The following is an 18,163-nucleotide window of genomic DNA, read 5'->3' on the forward strand; positions in this document are numbered from 1 at the left end:
AAAATAGTCTATGAAAGTACTTTGTAATCAGCAAAGGACTATACAAAATAAAGCACTGGTATTTCCAATTAATTGTATGAGAAATTCATAATCTGAGGAATGAACTATGAATCAGAAGCATATTTCTGCCTGCCTGTCCTTTCTCTGCAAGAGTTTAAATAGCTGCTCGAAGAAAAAATGTTCAGTCTTTCTTTGTAAATTGGTGGCAGTCCTTCATTAGGAGAAGATCTTTTCAAGAAAAAAATTCAGAGTCTTTCCATCTTCCATGTGTGGAACATCTGTGCTAAAACCATTCCGAGCACACTTCTTTGAAGCACAGACGGCTTAGAGGAACTACTCTGATTTTGGCTTTACTTAAATGCCTGAACTTCTATTAGTGAAAGAAAAGATTTTCCAGTAAGAGCTCAGTTGGGAAGGAGACCGGCCTCCAACCAGTTTAATCACTCAGAGGCCAAAGTGGCCCGGATTTTGTTTTGAGAGCACCAGGCAATGGAAATCTCCTCATGAACTTGCAGCTTACACAAACAGCGGGTTTGGGATGCGACTGACCCTGGGTGCAATCACTGTGGTAATTAGATTTAATTTTCCTAATCCAGCAGAGCCTGGTTCCCTCATGTCTACCTCTTCCATGTAGAAAACCATTACTCTCACTTAATAATACTCTGGCACGCTTAAGAGTTTTACAGCTACTATCAGAAATTCCTTTTCTGTGACTGTAAATATAGCTATGCCCACTGCTCTGCGTGCCAAAGAGTTCAATGTGGAGGGTATCCTACTTGAGGAACTTTCCTGAAAGATCTCGAACCCTTGGGCAGACCTGGACTGTCATGACCCACCCCTCTTGCGCACGGCTTTTGTATCCTTGTATTAACTCATTTAAGAAAGATGGAATCAGCCGGAAGTCACGGGCAAGCCTGAGGGATGGGGTTTGGAGCGTTTCTGCCAGCCCCGGGGAAGCATGGCTTCGTGCTACCCCATCCTGGGGTTTACCCACTCGACAGAGTAACGGAGATCACAGAACTATGGAAAACCCTGCCTTCCTGGTAGGATGGAAGCAAAGACACGTCTGAATGTGGGTCTGCCCGCGCCTGGAGAACGCCTGTTTGTGTGGTGTAGAAAAGCCACCGGGACTGTCCTCTCCGGAGACGCGCTGGTTTTGTGTGCGTGTCCTGCGAGCTGCAGCACGGAGCTGGCCGGCTGCCAGCGCCACGAGGTCCTCGGTCCCTGGGAATTGTAATTGCTCGGTCGGGAGAAAAAAAAAGAGAGAGAGAGAGAGAAAGAGCATCCGACTGTTGGCGGATCATAGCACAAGGTGCATTTTGACAGTATAAAGGAGGAAACAGATGGAGTCACCCAAGTTCTGAGTCTGTTTTAACCCCCAAAAATAAGAAAGGAAGGGAAAGGAGAGCCTGGGGCTGAGGGAGTGTTACCGGGAGCGAATCGCTCCGGACTTCAAACACAGGGAGTCATTCTGTCAAGGGGAGGGGGCGGGCGGGGGCAGGCGCCGGGCCTCGCTAACAAAGTCCTCCTCTCTTTGCTCCCTCCCACTTCATTCACTTGCAAATCAGTGTGTGCCCACAAGAGCCAGCTCTCCCCAGCCCGTACCCTTCCCATCCCGAGAGCTGCAGTTCCAGCCGCGGCGGCGAGAACCGCGGAGCCCGCGACCGCGGAAGAAGCGGAGGCAGGAGCAGCCTGGGCGGGTCACAGGGTCTCCCCGGGCGCGGCAAGGAGAGCAGAGGTGGGTTCGGTCTCTGCTGGCGGCGGTGGTGGCGGTGCATGCCTTTTCTTTTTCTTTTTCTTTTTCGTTTCTTTTCTTTTTTTTTTTTTTTTTAATTCTGTAGCGTCGATGGAAGCCAATCAGAGAGAGAGCCCTCTCCGCCCCGGCGGGTGCCGCACGCCGGAGTTGGGAGGGATGCTCAGCCTGCGAGCCCGGGTCGGGGCAGGCGCGCGGGTCGGGCTGCGCGGGTCCGGCTGCGCGGGTGGCGCTGCTGCCGCTGCCCAGAACTGGCGCCGGCTCCCGGGGAGCCCGGGCGCTGCTCCGCCGCTTGCTGGTAAGACCCATCCGCCGCGGGGCTGGGTGGGAGCTTAAGTAACGGGCCGCCGGGAAGAACTCGCTGCCTTGCTCTCCGCGGGCGGAGGCTGCCAGGGGAGCTCCGGCATTTGCAAAGTTGGCTGGTCAGTTACCAAGGGCGCTGGTGCGTGCAGGACCCGCGGAGCCGTTTGGGGCTTGATTTATTTCCACCTGACCACATCACAAGGGTCTGTGCGGGGACTGATGTGGCTGAGTTACATTTCTTGCCTTTGGGGGTACAGCAGAAAATCAGGGAGCTTGAGAACTCCTGAATACTCCCAATAAGGAAAACTTAAGCTAAATACACGATTTGGCTCAGAGAAGGAGCCAAAGAAAACTGTTAGGTTGCACGTTCGGGGAAATGCCTGCCGGCTCGGGAAAGAAATGCTTGGGTTGCAAGGAAAGTCCAACACTGGACTCCGAAAATGGAGCATACTGTCCAGGGAAAAGTCATGTGGAAGACGCAGCTCGCCGGCGCTCTTCCACGGCTGGCCAGGCACACATCTGCCTCCCCGAGACTGGCTGGAGGGCAGACCAAGTGTGCCTGGTTGTAGGTGTCCGATGCAGGAAAAGTGGAGCCCCCCACTGCGTTCTTCCCAGAATTTACTAAGAGGGGACGCTGCCGTGCTGCGTACTGCAGCAGTTGCAGAGCTGGGATTACTTCTCCTGTAGTTAGATATTCTTCTGGCAAGAGTTATCAGAGATCTCGAGATGGAGGATGCTGGAGAGGTCGGAATGGTGCTGAGAAGTGTTTTCACTGCTGCAATAAAATCCATATTTTATGGGGAGTTCTATGCAGGTCGTTGTTGGTGCAAAGGGCTGTTCACCTGAGTTAACTACTGAGAAAATTCAAGTACCAAGAAGTTTAATGATCTGGAAAGCCACACATTTCTCTCTCTCTCTCTTTTTTTTTTTTTTTCTTCTTTTTGGTAAAGCCATCTTAATTATAATATTCACATTATAGAAGCCTGTCACCCCGTGTCTCCACCAGTCTTCACTTTCACTTACTGAAGCACATAATGTAGGAAAGATTTTTCCTTCAAGAATATCTCTGGAGTGCCTGGTGGGTACACCTATGGCTGCACACACAAAATATGCTTTCTGATCGTTTATTGTCCAGAGGGACAATAAAGTCTTCTCTGTGCCAGAAGAGGAACAGAGACATACCTAGAAAATGTACAACTCTTCTAAGAACGAATAACAAATATGCTTATACAAATGGTAGCCAAGGAGTGCTTATCTCCTTTCTTTCTTGCTGACACCTTTACCTGAAAAGGAAAACCTTTAGGATTCTACTTTAGGAGGAAAAAAAAAAATTCTTCCAGTGTGGCTTGAGTGTCATCCTTTGTGTAATAGCACTTGCATGGCTCTGTGTTTGCTATTGTAGAGATCCGGAAAATAAGTTGTGTGAAGAAAGGGGATGTGATCAAGCAGATGTCTTCATTATGTCAAAAGGAAGAGGGCAGAGTTTATGCCAGAGGCCAGATTTTCAATGCAGAGCTCAGAAACTTAAAAGAAATCCAACAATTTACTGGAAAATACAATTGCACAGGATTGTATCTCACCTCCTTTTGTTCTTTGGTATGTTCTAATTAAAAAGGTACTAGGGGAAATAAAAGGCATATCTTTTTCTACCTATTTTGATGGCTCATGGCATACTTTGAAAGCAGGGGAAGTAACCAATTTCTTCAGAAAAACACGAGAGGCAGCAGCACATTTCTGAAGGAAAATGGCAACGGTTTAGTTCTACTGTACTTGTCTAAAATTATCTTTTACCGCCATTATAAGTGACAGACTGGATTCTCTATAGGGACTTTTAGTCCCTTTATTATCTGGCTTTTACACCAATTGATTGCAATTACATTTCTTAATGCTATCTTTGCAAAGATAATGTATAGGAACAAAACCATTTTCTACCAAGTTGCCTACTATCAGAAAACGTGCACTTTACCTCCTCCACCCACCACTTCCATCAGCTTTGCAAGTAAAAACTCACTTTAAGGCACTCTTGATTTTTTTTTTTTTTTTTTTTTTTTTTTAGAAAAAAGTCTATCTCACAAAATACTGCTCTGAGAAACTTGAAACAGTAAAAATTTCTAAAAAAGCACAACTACAGTTCCAGGACATCAAAAGACACTTCCGTGTGGCAATGTATCAATGAGTTGGAACAAGTTCTGAATATCTAAAGCTAACCGAGTGAGAGTCCCACATAGGGATGTTAAAAAGAAATAAAATGTGACAAATATTCTGAATAAAACCATGTCTCTTCCTAAGGACGTGAAACGTGTGGTCCCCCCTTCTGGCCCTTACTTGCTTTGCAGTCACTGAATGCCAACTTACTAAAGCTGCGTCCTTTGAACTACGGAAACTTTTTTTTAGTTGGAAGGGACCTCTAGTGGGTCACTCCATGCATTTCTCCCTGTCTTCAGTTGCATCATGGATGTTGTTAGCTAAGATAATACGTGGATAATAGCTTTTTCTTCATAGATGAGTTAAGGTCCTCCAAGTACCAGCTTGACATTTTCTGCCAGGTTAAAATCATTATTTTTGCTCTCATGTGTACAGTTCCTCTAATTTAAGGAACTCAGGAGTATTTGCAGTTTTCTCAGTATTTAGACTTTTGGTAACTTTTCTACGATTCCAAATGAAATCGTTAGCCAATTAATAAAGAATTCACCACCATCACCATAAGATTTTTCTTAGTTCTGACCTTGCCGAGACTATAGTTCCCTCTCTCAAATTTATCCAGTAATAAGAATGCCATTATAGTTATAACTCAAAAAGTTCCATGCAAAGAACCTCTCTGCACTAGAGAAATGCTGGGAAAAAAATAAGTAATCATCCTTTCAGGGATCCATAAACATTCGCAAGCATATTGAACTAAAGCCTTCTAAATTGAAGGAAACCCCCCCCTTCAAATAAGCATATATTAAAAGTCCAAATGTTGTTTGGATGCCTGTGGCACCCTTATTCTATGAAGCGTTTTTATTTCTCTCTTTGATATATCCCAACAGATTTTAGGTAACCTACTCCTTAAAAAAAAAACTCTGCCTGGGACTTAAAGTAAGTTCTCTAGGGGTGAATCAGCCTCTTCTGCTGACAGTCTGCAGGTTTCAACTTCCAATTTAAAAATCTGTTCTAAAGTTTGAAATGTGTTCCAAATGAGATAACATCCGGCAGAAGCCATTGCCTCGCGCTGCTTGCTTAGTCACGCCAGCCCATTCTTTGGGGTTGATCAGAATTAGGGTCTCGCTTATAAAAATAACGAACAGTGACTCAGTCTGAATTGCATTTTTTAATAGTGTTGCAGCCTAGCTAGTGTCTACTGAGCTCACCTTATTTGCTTCACAAAAAGGTGAAAATGTAGATAATCAAACCTTCTCTGGTATAAATTTTTTTCTGAATAATAATTCTAAATAGAAAGACTCAGGAACATCATGCTAATAGGGAAGCTGCTGAAAGAAAAAAAGTAAAACTTACTTTAAAACACACATGCACAGAGAGAGAGAGAGAGAGAGAACAGCACCCAGTTGTGACACAGTTCCAATAAAAGAGAAAAAATACAGAAATGTAGGGCTTGGGTTGCTTTTCTTCCTCTTCATTCCTTTATTTCTTTTTGTTCTCCAATGGGATTTTTATTTTACTTTGAAGATAGATGAGGTTGAGGCACTTTCCTGGATCTCAACAGTAATATTTTTATTTGAGCTTTCTTTTTATGAAGAGTTACTGGCCTACATTTTAAAAGTCCTATTCCTAAGGAATGTTCCCTTTTTCAAAGCAGTCATATGAGAAACTTCAGGTTCTCCCTAATTAACTGGAGAGCCAAGTGTATACGCTCTCCGTAACCCCATCACTCACCAAGTAGGAGGATAAGGGGAAACTTCATGCAAATAACCATTCAAAAAAGCTGGTGCACCTCCACTGCTACAAAAGTAAAAAGGCTTCAAGCTCTTTAAGCCAAAGTGGCTGGGTCAGAGAAACAGCCCGGATCTAGTTGTTCAAGACTGTATTATCCAGGAAATTTTTAACTCCTCCAACACAGAAAACCCACTGAAGAAAGAATGCTGTGAGCACAGGTGCCTACGTGTAAACTAGACGCACACACAGAGGGCGCTGTGTCCTCCACCCCCGATTCCATATTATTTTACCTTGTTTCATCCATTCGATATATTTATACTAACACTGTTGGGTGCTTATTTCCTCTATTAATCAAAATCATCTTGCTGGGATTTATAAGAGGAAGAGTTTAATTGAGGCCAGAATGTTACTATTAAATTTGATGTGCAGTATAAGTGGGCAGCAAGTGTCCCAAGCTTCTCCTGCCATACTCAGAGCTGTCTTGGGAAGAGAGCGTCTTATGAAGATGGGCAGAATGAAGCTCGCCACCACTGGGTATGATCTGTCTTCATAGTTAATCCCTTGAAAGAACAGTGTGGTTTTTTCTTCCTATAATTTCCTAAATTGGCAGATCTTACCCAAAAGTTATTTAGGAGACCTAATAAGATAGGAATAGAAAACAGCAAGCAGAAAATAAATTGAAGAGGTGCACAAGTAAAATGAAAAGAGATGAGGAAGTAAATTTCTACATAAAAAGGAAACATAACAGAAAGAGAAACAAAATTGCTGATTTCGTACAGTGTGCATTTTTCACTACATAAATACTGCTACTATTAAATAGAACTTTATAAACACATCATTAACATGTTTTAAAACACCATACTTCTCTATCATGGAATGCAAATTTGAAAATTATCCTTGAAAAAAAAAATTACCACCTAGAAGAAATGATCCTGCATGAGTCATAAAATAACCAAAGTAGGTTTTTTTAAAAAGTGATCTGTAGTCCAGTAAAATCAAAGAAAGAGGTTTTCTTAGTGCTCTGAAGACTATTCACTCTTTTCCTTCTCTTTATTGTCCTACAAGCTAAGTAGATTTTATACTAACACTGTTGGGTGCTTATTTCCTCTATTAATCAAATGACCTGATTAAATAGATCACTGTATGATCCTCTGGCACCTGCAAACCAAAGTATATAATAGTGACACACACCAAATATAAGTTACCCATTTGGATTCTGTACATGATGGAAGACTAACTAGCAAGACAGTCCACCCCAGCCCAGACTGCGTGTTAAAAAGTATGTCATACACACACACACACACACACACACACACACGACACACACATATATGACAGCCAGGATAAAAAATTCTGATGGTTAGGTTCAAAATTTTTATACATTTGAAAAATAATGATAATTATACACTAAATGATAATAAATCTTTAATGAGCTTTTCTACATGCTACATGGTATTGTAAGCATTTTACATGTATTCTGTAAAACAATAATTATACACTAAGCCAAAAGGAAAATGCTACACCAATATCCTTTTTATTTAGCCCTTTTTTGGTTTAATTCTCCAGGGAATTCCTGCTTGAGCTAAGCACTTAATGAATGTGTTGTTTACCAACACCTGTGATATCTTAGAATTTAAAGTGTGACACTCCGAGAAAGACACTGCAGAAGAGGACATGGAGTGACTTGGTTATTTTGGCCAAGCCATGCAGATTTTAAGGCTGAGGAAAATCTAGGTTATTCATTTTTTAAAAACTACTTGCAAGCATGCCATTACAGTTTATGCCATTACAGTTTATAATTGTAGTAAAGAGTACTGTGTGAGCCCTTTGAGCATAATGGTACTTCTTATAAGAGAATAGGTGATTTTCTCTTGCCTGCAGAGGTAGCCTCATGTGCCAGGAGTATTTGAGGAAAGTAACTAAAAAATGACAACCATTCATTTCATTGACAGGGGCAGCCCACCTGCACAGTACCCTCTGACGATACGAGTCCTTTCTCAGTGCATTCGATACTCTCACTCTGTACACAGCATTTAGGACTGTGGGTAGAGTTGAGTAAGTTCATATTTCTTTCCCCTCCTTATCTGATGAGTAAAAATAATTATTTTCTTCTATTTATGACCACAGTTTTGTTATTTCATTACCATCACAGTTCAATATTTATTCTGAACGATTTCTTTGCCTAGTAAAATTTCACACCAAAAAAAAAGAAGGGACCCCTGGGGGGCACAGGTGGGAAGGCCCCCTGCTCTTGGTTTTGGCTCAGGTCGTGACCCCAGGGTTGTGAGATCAAGCCACCTCTCTCCAGGTCCATGCTCAGCATAGAGTCTGCTGGAGATTCTCTCTCCCTCTCCCTCTTCCCCTCCTGCTTGTGCTCTCTCCTGCCATCTCTCTCTCTAAAATAAATAAATAAATCTTAAAAAAAAAAAAAAAGTTGGAGACATCCTATTAACAATATAGTAGTAGTATATATGGTTGACATTGAGGAGTTATTCTCCATTCTTTCTATTGCCAAGACTCAGAAAGTCATGTAGTTAATCCAGCTTTCATGGACAGCATAATTACAAATAAAATAAGACGATGTGAGACATAGACACGAGCTTAGAAATGGCTTTACCCAACACCCGTCATTTACATTTGAGATACTTGATGACAGAGAGGTTACTGAGTTGTATCTCTCTCTTTTCTAACTTCTAGTTGCTGGGCAGTATTGCTTTTTATCATCTCCACTTAATTATGACATTAAAAATTAATATGGAACTTTAACTCTATAATATTATGATTTATAAGTATGCTGTGAAGGAGCTGACATAGGAAGTTTTGGAGAAAATAAGGATTTAGACTTCTTTAGAAATTTCATGTGTTCATACCATTTTGAAAAGCTCTTATTATAAAGAAATATTAAAATTTTCCTTCAAAATTTTGACCACTATTTGGGGGCACATTATGAAACTTAGATTTTTATTTCTGCTTTAATGGCTTGACCATTATTTTGAGTGAGCTTTATCTAAGTCAGTGATTTTCCAGACTATCCAAAGTGTCAATCGGATAAGAAAAATTTTGTCAACCTATTGTGTTTTTTATAAATCTCAATTTATTTAAGTACCCAGTGACCCTCCCACGTATTTGGAGTTAAAATGTCAATTCTCATGAAAGCGTTTGGATAAATTATGTTGTGGCTTTTTTCCCCCTTAGCAAAATTAAAATCTGGTGAGAGACCCAATGTCAACTCTACCCCCTTAAAAAAAAGAAAAAAAGAAACTGTTAATGTTCCATGAAATCCAAAAGTCTGAGGATCACTGGGTTAGATAATGAATAACATCATGTTGAAAAATGATTGACCTACTTCTCTTCCTCATTTGGGTGAATAAAAAGTAAAGGGGAATTATAATGATATTTAAAAGCCAAATAGCCAAAAAGACAAACTAAATAAAAGTCATTCAATCAAAAGGTATCCTTGGATCCCTTAATTAAACCTTATAGAGATTAATACTAATGTTTGCAATACTAATACAGTCTTTGACTCTGTTAACAAGTCCTCCAAAACTGTGCTTTGCAGAGCTCATGGTCAGAATGTGTCATCAACAATGAATTTGCCTACTGGATTACATAGTGAATTATTCAGTGGAAAACAAAATGTTTTAAATTTATATCTAATATGATAATTTAAAACCTAGCCCAGTTTAACCATTCACATTATAAAAGAGGCATCTTTTTTTTCCATAAAAGTGAACTTTACATTATTGTGGACAAATACAAATTTTCTAAGGTCCTACACTGTATTTTAAGGTTTTTTACTTCAAAAAGCAATTGGCTTCTAGCTTATAGTGTAGATTTCAGTCATGAAAATGAGCTTATCATATTTTTAGCTACAAAGCTTAAACCTCTTTTGCAGGATTAAAAAAAAGAGTTTCATTAATCTACTATCATCCATTTTATAAAATGTTTGAAACTGCTCAATTTCACATTCAACTAAAATATTCTAAGCTCTCCTTAGCAACAGGTTCTAATTTAACACAGATCTAAATGGTGTGGTCAAACTAAGTAATCACCAATGCAAAAATGATAAAATCCACCAAGACTGGAATATGAATGAAGTCGAACTACTGTATCTCCCAACAGTTATTCTCATATTAAACTAATTGTTTAAAAGTATCTAGTTGGGATTTTGTTCATTTTTTCATGAAGAATTAATTCTATGGGGCGCCTGGGTGGCTCAGTTGGTTAAGTGACTGCCTTCTGCTCAGGTCATGATCCTGGAGTCCTGGGATTGAGCCCTGCATCAGGCTTCTTGCTCAGTGGGGAGCCTGCTTCTCCCTCTGACCCTCCCCTCCCATGCTCTCTCTCTCTCACTCACTCACTCACTCTCAAATAAATAAATGAAATCTTTTAAAAAAAGTAATTCTATGATGGAGGCCTTATGATAAAGTTCAGTGCCACAGTTTCACTCTCTTTTGGGCTCATATCTGCCTTTTTATCAAAAAACCAAACAAACAAACAAACAAACACTTGGGCAGCTCCTAATTAAGACAGCAGAATCAAGGGGTCAATTACTGATCAGTGTCAGCAAGAGGAGTTGATCCCCAGCCTCCAGATCCAGAAGGTACTAACTCTGCAGTAAGTTTTGCATTCAAAACTTACCTGCAGTATATTTACCTGCAGGTCAACTACCTTTGTAGTGTACAGGCATGCCAAATACAGATTTCATATTTAAAAATTTTGTCTCATGATACCTGTTTTTCTTCCTCAAGTTTGCTTTTAATTCTCAGATGCCACATTCCAAAATATCTTTCCAAATATCACCATGGTGTGTTTTTCTTAAAAGCTCTCCCCACTGAATTTAAATGAGTGTGTACTTTGTGTTCTTAAAAAAGGGGGGGGGGATTAAATTAAAGAGATGACCACAGTAGAGGGAAGGACACCGCAAGATGTCTGGTGATCATGTGAATAACTGCTTTCCCTCCAAACAGAACACTAAACGGCACTGTTACTTTATTTAAGATATGAAGGTGAAAGCTACATAACAATAAAATGCTCTCAAGCTACGGAGTTTAATGTGATGTAATGAAAGATTTTTATAGAGTGGACAGAAAGGGGAGAAATCCTTGAAACCCTCTGCCTGATTAATTGGGCTCTGAAGAACAAGAAGTTTGCTTTGCACCCTGAATGTTCTGAACATCTATAGAGCATATGCTTGCTTCCCAATTTGTCATTAAATTAAAATGGATTTTTAAAAGGCTTATTTTTTTTTCTTTTTTTCTCTATATGACAATCTCTTCAGCATGGCTGGTTAGAGAAACTAATCACAGAAAACAACAGTCAAACTTGCTGTGCTTTGTAATTGAGAAATACACACTAATATCCATAATGTTATTAAGAAAGACTTTAAAGGAAGGAATGAAATTCAGGCTGTCTATTAAACTCAACAATCCAGAGAAGCAGCCATGAGGCTCCAACTGCTCAAAAGATACTGTGCTTGTCAAATATTTTCCAATTTAACTTTTATCTGATTGACAAGTTCTCCTAAAAACAACGCCAAGACTTTTAGACAATTCCTTACTTGATTCCCCGCACAGCAAAAGCCCACCTGATCCACATATAAGATGCCTACAGAATAGATAAATCCAGGTTCAGGAGATAGGAGAGGTGGTTTTAAAATATCACTTCTCCATTCCCAGATCGCAGTTTTAAGATGAAAGCATCATTAGCCAATATAAGCACATAGGGAGTGTTCGATAAATGCTTCCTGGGCAGAATTCTCATACAAGGGGCCAGAGTCTCTTAAATAAATATTTTCCCAATTTATTTCCTTTCCAAGCTCATTCACAGCAGTGAAAAAATATAACTTTTCTATCCCACGCTAATCATTTTAATAATTCTGACCCCTATACAAGGAGCCAATTTCAACGGAAACCCTATCCACAGAGTCCCAAGAGCTAGAGGGACTAAGCATGTAAATAGAGCTGCCCAGCTTCAAAATCGGGCCACCAGACCTCTTCTTCCCTCAGGCAGACTTTTTATTAAACTCGCTATGAAACAGTGTTGCCTGGAGCCTGATTAACAATTTATGCCTTCCTAAGCAGATTAGCAAGAAGTCTGTCATTTTGATTTTTTAATTCTTAATTTCTGTTTGGAAACAGGAAGTTCCTCTGAGTTTATACTTTCAATATATTTTAAGAATTCAAGCATAAACTAAACATTGTTCTTCTGAGAGTTTCTTTTACAGTTTTAGCTTCCATGCATGTTACTATATGTTTTCTGTAATAAATAAAGCAATTGCTTTTTTGCTAAGTGAGTGACTTTTGTCACCTCTCATTCAAATAATCCTATATGTTCTTTTAAAAATATTGTGAAATAAGGAAACAAGAAAGATGACTGGGAAAACTGAGTAAGGTAACAATTAAAGCTAACACTTACAGAGGACTTACAATGTTCCAGATACAGTTCTAAGTGTCTTACAGGAATGATCTGATGTAAATTCTGTCAATCCTCCTGATTTTAAAGACCAGAAAACAGAACGGTTAAGCAACTTGCCCAAGGTCACACAGCAAGTATAGTTGATCCTTGAATAACACAAAGGTTAGGGGCACCATCCCCCGTAGAGTTGAAAATCTGTGTATAACTTTTGAGTCCCCCAAAACTATACTACTAATAGCCTACCATTGACCTACTAATAACACAAAAAGTCGATTACTACATATATTGTATGTTATATGTATTATATACTTTATTCTTCCAATAAAGCTAGAGAAAAGAATATTAAGAAAATTATAAGGAAGAGAAAATACATTCACAGTGCTATACACTATTTATCAAAAAAAAAAAAAAAAATCCACAAATAAGTGGGCCCACACAGTTCAAACTCATGTTGTTCAATGTCAGCTGTACTTCTCAAGAGCTAAAGTTAAATCCAGTTTTGATGGCCAATCCTCTTAACTACCTTATTCTTGTACCTTTTATGCTTATTATGTACATATGTATATACATGTATGTTTACTCAAATAGATGAAGACAGATACAAATAGGTAGGTAGATAGATTCAGGTGTATGTATCTCAAATCCAAAAATAATGTCAAAAGTGTGGGGAAATACAAGGTAGACACTGTAACATGTAACCTGTCTCAGGATTCAGAAATATAACTAGAAAGAAAACAAGAAAACACATCTTTCCTTTTCACACCTCAGTGAATATATCAGTATATTTCCATAGCAATTAATAATCGATTAATGATAGCATAAAACAACAGATATCATCAGCCCCAAGAAAGCCTTCCAGTTTTAGGCCTGGCTCTTCACTTTAATTTGAGTCACTCTTACAATCACTTCATGCTGGTCCCAAAGGGAACACAGCAAGAGTATTTGAGAGGTTCAGATTCATCATTCATTAATTTATTCATTCTGTAATATTTACTGAAGGCCTCCTGTGTCCAATGCAGGAAGGAGAGACAGTGGATGACTATACAAACATACACTAGAAATTCAGGGGAAATAGATCCTTTTTTCGTACTCTATACCAGATAAATCCTATATGGACTAAAGTTACATCTTAGATGAATATAGAAATTGGCCTTTAAAGTTACATTATGATTTGTAGGGTCTCTATTCATTTTTTAGGTTTGTTTTTTGACCTTCCACCCCAGCTCTGAAACAACCACACATCCAAAACCACTCATACCAAAAGCTTACCAGAGTTTTATTCTTGATAGGATGCCTCAGACTATGTGCATGGTGTTTCTTCCACCAATCGCTACAATTTCACCAATGAGTTTGCTGTACAGCATAAAGCCTTACCTAATATATTGACCAGCAGAGATACATTCAGCAAGAAATCACTTTACCCAAGAAGACTAGCTGAAATTAAGGTTCAGGCGGTAGAATGTCAATTCAACTCAATAAGCATTAATGAACACTTCTGCACAAGGCATTGTGTCAAGCGCCACGGGTAACACCATGCTTTGATGTCAGGTGGGTTCCAATATGTATTTAATATTAAATATGATGGTACAAAACCGCCATCTCAGAAACTTACTTAATGAACAGATAGATGTTCTGTCAGGATTGAGCCTTTTATTCATAAAGCAGATTAAGATCTCCCTTTGCTAAGTGGTTGTACTGCTATCCAGCCGGTGTGCACAGCAACAGCTGTTCTGCCTGCCTACCCCCGGCCGCCCCACTCATTGTCACCTGGACAAATCTTACTGGCTCTTCAGGAAAGAGGGCAAGAGTCTATTTCTCCAAGAAGCTTTCTCTGACCTTCACTCACCTGTCCTGCTTTCAGCTTCGATTTCTCACAGCATGCTTCTGTAATAGCCCTTACTTAGCCTCAGTGCAGCTGTAAACACATCTTTCCAAAGATCTCTGTCTGGTTACCTAGGTCTCACCGATAAGCAACAGCTGTGAGCATCTGGAGAACGAGGCTTCTCAGTCTTGCTTTTACCACTAAGGCCTAGCACTCTTTTTGATGTATGGCAAGAACACATTATTCAAGACTACATTTATGTGTTTTTATATTATTTCTGTTGGGTGTTCGTTTTCTTATCATCAGATTTCCTTTGGACACGTTGTGGGAATACAATTAAGAATCAAGGAAGTCAGTGCCAGCCTTCCAGACTGTCCACACCAAAAGGGCACACCCAGTGGAAGGATGATATCCCTAGGACAACCTTGGTGACTTTGGCCAAATATCTGAAACAGCTACAGACCCTGTAACTGGTGGGTCTCCTAATACAACACTTAAGTTGTATTTTGTTTTGTTTTTTTTAATTTGGGATGTCTCCTTATCTAAGAGTTAACATTTGTTTGGTCACTCTGCACCAAGGCATAGAATTGTTTACAGTTTATATTTATGTGTTCCACTTGAAAATGTTGGCTGTATATTTTCTCTCTTTTGTGTAGACTAGTCTGATAAACCTTGATTATCTTTGGGCGTATAATCCATTCATAGTAGTACATCAAACTCAATCTACAGAACAATCTGTGGAACATTTTTGTATACACATTTCGTGAGCAAAATAATTCTTCCCTTAAATTCTACCCTGGAAATATGTCTTGACGTTCTATAAGGAAGTTTAATACAAGATCCTACATACCTTGTTATAACCTTGAACATGGCTGTACAAAAGAGATTGAATTAAATTCCACTGATTATGTAGTCCTGCTTCATTCCTTAAGTGGCAGTCAATGCATGGAAAGAATCTTCATGAATATTGCTTGGCAATGAAATATGCACTCAGCCCAGCTCCGAGCATGCCAAACGTTTTGTAAAGTTGTAAGATGAAGTGGGAGAAGTTTGGATAATGTTCTGTACACTTCCCCTCTTAGTGGGATATCCATCAGCCTTAAGTCAAAGGTGCATAGAGAATTTTAAATGTACTAGTCAATACAATAGTTTGTTTTATGTAAGTGGATTTTCTAGACTACAATAGGTATGGGGGTATATCCCATCCGATTTTTCTATTACATCTCACCACTATGGGACACTGTAACTTCTGAGGGAAAGGAGTAGAAACTGAGGGTTCAGAAAATTAGAACAGTGGCTCCCAAAATTCTTCTCTGCCTCTCAACCGTTCTCTTGATTAATACTTTCCACTCAGTAACATCACACATTAACACAAGTAATCGAAACTGCTTAGGGGTAGTCCTCTCCCACACTCACATCCCCAACTTGAGAATGGTTAAGTAGAGAATTAAAGGATTTTCAGGAGTGATTAAGCTAGTGGGGGTAAAGGAGAAGCCAATAAGTAAGCCTATTAACAGAGGAAAGGCGATCAGAAAAGCAAGATAGAGTAATTCATGTTCAGCATCCTAAAGATCTGATTACTTCATACTCTTTCTCACTAAGTGTTTTCAGCCTGTGTTAGGATGCTTTGGGTTATCCCATTTCAAACTGCATTAAGAAATAAATACAATTATATTTTATTTGACAGACAGTCCATAGGAAAGCAGGCTCACACACATAAGCGGTATGATCAGAAACTCAGGATCTTTCTGTCTCTCCATGCCCCTACGTTGGGCATCAGAATCACTCAACCAGGGATTTCTCCCAGACTTTAACATGGTTACCAGTGACAAGTGGGGCCACATACTTCCTTATTCTTGGTAGTAGAAGACAGAAAACCTCTCTTACAATCAAGAATTAAGGGCAATGCCCTTCAGTCTGATAGTCTGATTAAGCCAGTTTAGGTCATGCAACCACTCTTAATACATTATTAATTGCTTGGAAATCCCATGTGCTAATGGGCTTTTTAGACCAAAGATCCATTCTTGGGATCAGCTTCCCTTGATTCAAGTACTGTATAAGAGAGGGCTTCAATGGGATTCAGTTTCATAAAGTACAGCTTTAGAGGTAATAAATAAGTCCAAAACCCACCTATTCCATCAAGTAAGGGTTACCTGCAAAATGGCAATTAGAGCAGTACTTAAGCCATCTGAATGACCTCTATTCCTATCTCGTTCTACTCTGCATGTGAAGCAGGTTTTGGTGTATTTGTTTTGGGAATAGACTGACTAGAAATTCATCACTGTCCAAAAAGAAAACATCTTTTTCATCTAGCCATTTGAAGCTTAACTACTGGGAAGAAAAATATAATTTCATTGTTTCCCATAGTCTCATTTAGGAAATAATCTTAAGAGAGTCAAAGGACACCATGCCATGTGAGCACTCTCCCTTGCTCTCAGGGGGCTTGGCTTGGACTTGAACTTGTCTAGCATGTTCTGAAGTGTTTTCTAAAGCAATATTTTTGCCTTTAGCACTGTCCTAACCACTGGAGCTTTAAGAAAACTTTAAAAAGTGTTGTTTAAAAATAGCATCACAAAACAATTTTCTTTTCTCTTTATAGCTAAAAATAACCTGAATCTTTCCTTAAGAACCTTTTTTTAAGGTTTTATTTGAAAGGCAAATAAGCTGAAATGCAGATGTTTATCTAAATCCGACTCAAAACAGTAAGAAATAATTATAAAACAAAATTAAAACCCAGCAGAGGTCTGCCCCTGTTGTCTGGGTAATTTTAGGCAAATAAGGTGTTGAGATTTTTTTTTTTTTTTTTTTTTTTTTACAAATGCATTAATGTGGATGTGATGTATGCCACAAAATAGGATGTTCCTAAAACATCCTGTAATAAAGTCTAAGGTCTAAAATGTTATACTTTTTCCCTAATCTTATTTGTATTCCCTTAGAGCTGACCTTGCCACAGTGTGAGTTCACCTAACTGCAAATGTTTAACTGTAACAAAGAAGCCTCACTCTCTCTTTTATTTTCCCCCCTAGCAATTGGGGGCAGAACTAAGGAACCAAGACCATAAAAGCTTTGTATTTAATTAGGAGATGAGTAATGCACAAATTTTTAAGGAAAGGGGGCATCTTTATCATCAAACTCCTACTTTTGCATGATAAATGGAGTCCCAGATTGACTGCGTTGGTATAAGGGGCAGATGGCTCTGTTGGACATTTCTCTTAGTGCAGTTTCCTCCAATAAAATGAGGATAACGGTAGTCTCAACTTCATAATGGTGTTGTGAGGAGTTACCAAGATAATGCTGAAAAGAGCTTTAGCAGAGTGCCCAGCGTGTAGAAAGCACCCCGGCATATGTTAGGTGTTTCTGTTGCTGTTACAATTGCTGTTATCATTATTTCTTCCAAATTTTCAATCAAATGAAGTTTGGGGGTATTTTTAACATGCTGCAAGCTATTTTTTTTTTTTAATTTCACTGATTGGAATGAAGCACATTTTTTATGTCACAAATGTAATGTGCCACTGGGGGCAATATGCCCATAATTCTTCTCACTGAACCGTGTTTTGGCTGACACAGTGAATGTGCCAAATGTGGCTTAAATTCAGAATTTCCTCAGAGCCTCTTCAGCATTGTTCCCCAGAAAATCTGCAACCTGAGCTGGGCTCCTCATTTGGGCTTGCAAAGGTGTGAACTAACTGCGGCCAAAATGAAGTAAAAAATGATAGATGCGAATTGTCTGCAACACTTTGTTGGTCCTGGCCAGTGGGTAATCCTCTAACCTAGTTGCCAGCCTGCCCCTGTCCACGTGGGACTGACTGGAGCAAAGCAAGGGCGCACGCATGAATGCACGGACGCCGGCTTGTGCACGTGCACGCACGCGCGCATATGCACGTACACGCACGCGCGCGCACGCACAAACGCACGCACAGCTCCCCCACTGAAACCACCACAAACACCATGGTGATAAGGAGCTTCCCGTTCCAGACGGCGGCTTAAGTGGGTCC

At 39.7% G+C, this 18,163-nt stretch overlaps 1 protein-coding gene across 3 annotated transcripts in view; it reads left to right on the top strand.

The window, feature by feature from the left end:
• Positions 1-1,496: 1,496 nt before the first annotated feature.
• Positions 1,497-18,163, top strand: part of CDH6 (cadherin 6) — a 121,083-nt gene continuing 104,416 nt past the window's right edge. Inside the window, exon 1 of one of the 3 annotated variants that reach the window (XM_059416944.1) lies at positions 1,497-1,738. The gene's annotated coding sequence lies outside the window, so the exon portion shown is untranslated. The remainder of the gene's footprint in view (positions 1,739-18,163) is intronic. The other 2 variants (XM_059416941.1, XM_059416942.1) reach the window with 2 other exon arrangements.

Source organism: Mustela nigripes, chromosome 12, assembly GCF_022355385.1.
Source record: "Mustela nigripes isolate SB6536 chromosome 12, MUSNIG.SB6536, whole genome shotgun sequence".
In the NCBI taxonomy this organism is placed as follows: Eukaryota; Metazoa; Chordata; class Mammalia; order Carnivora; family Mustelidae; genus Mustela; species Mustela nigripes.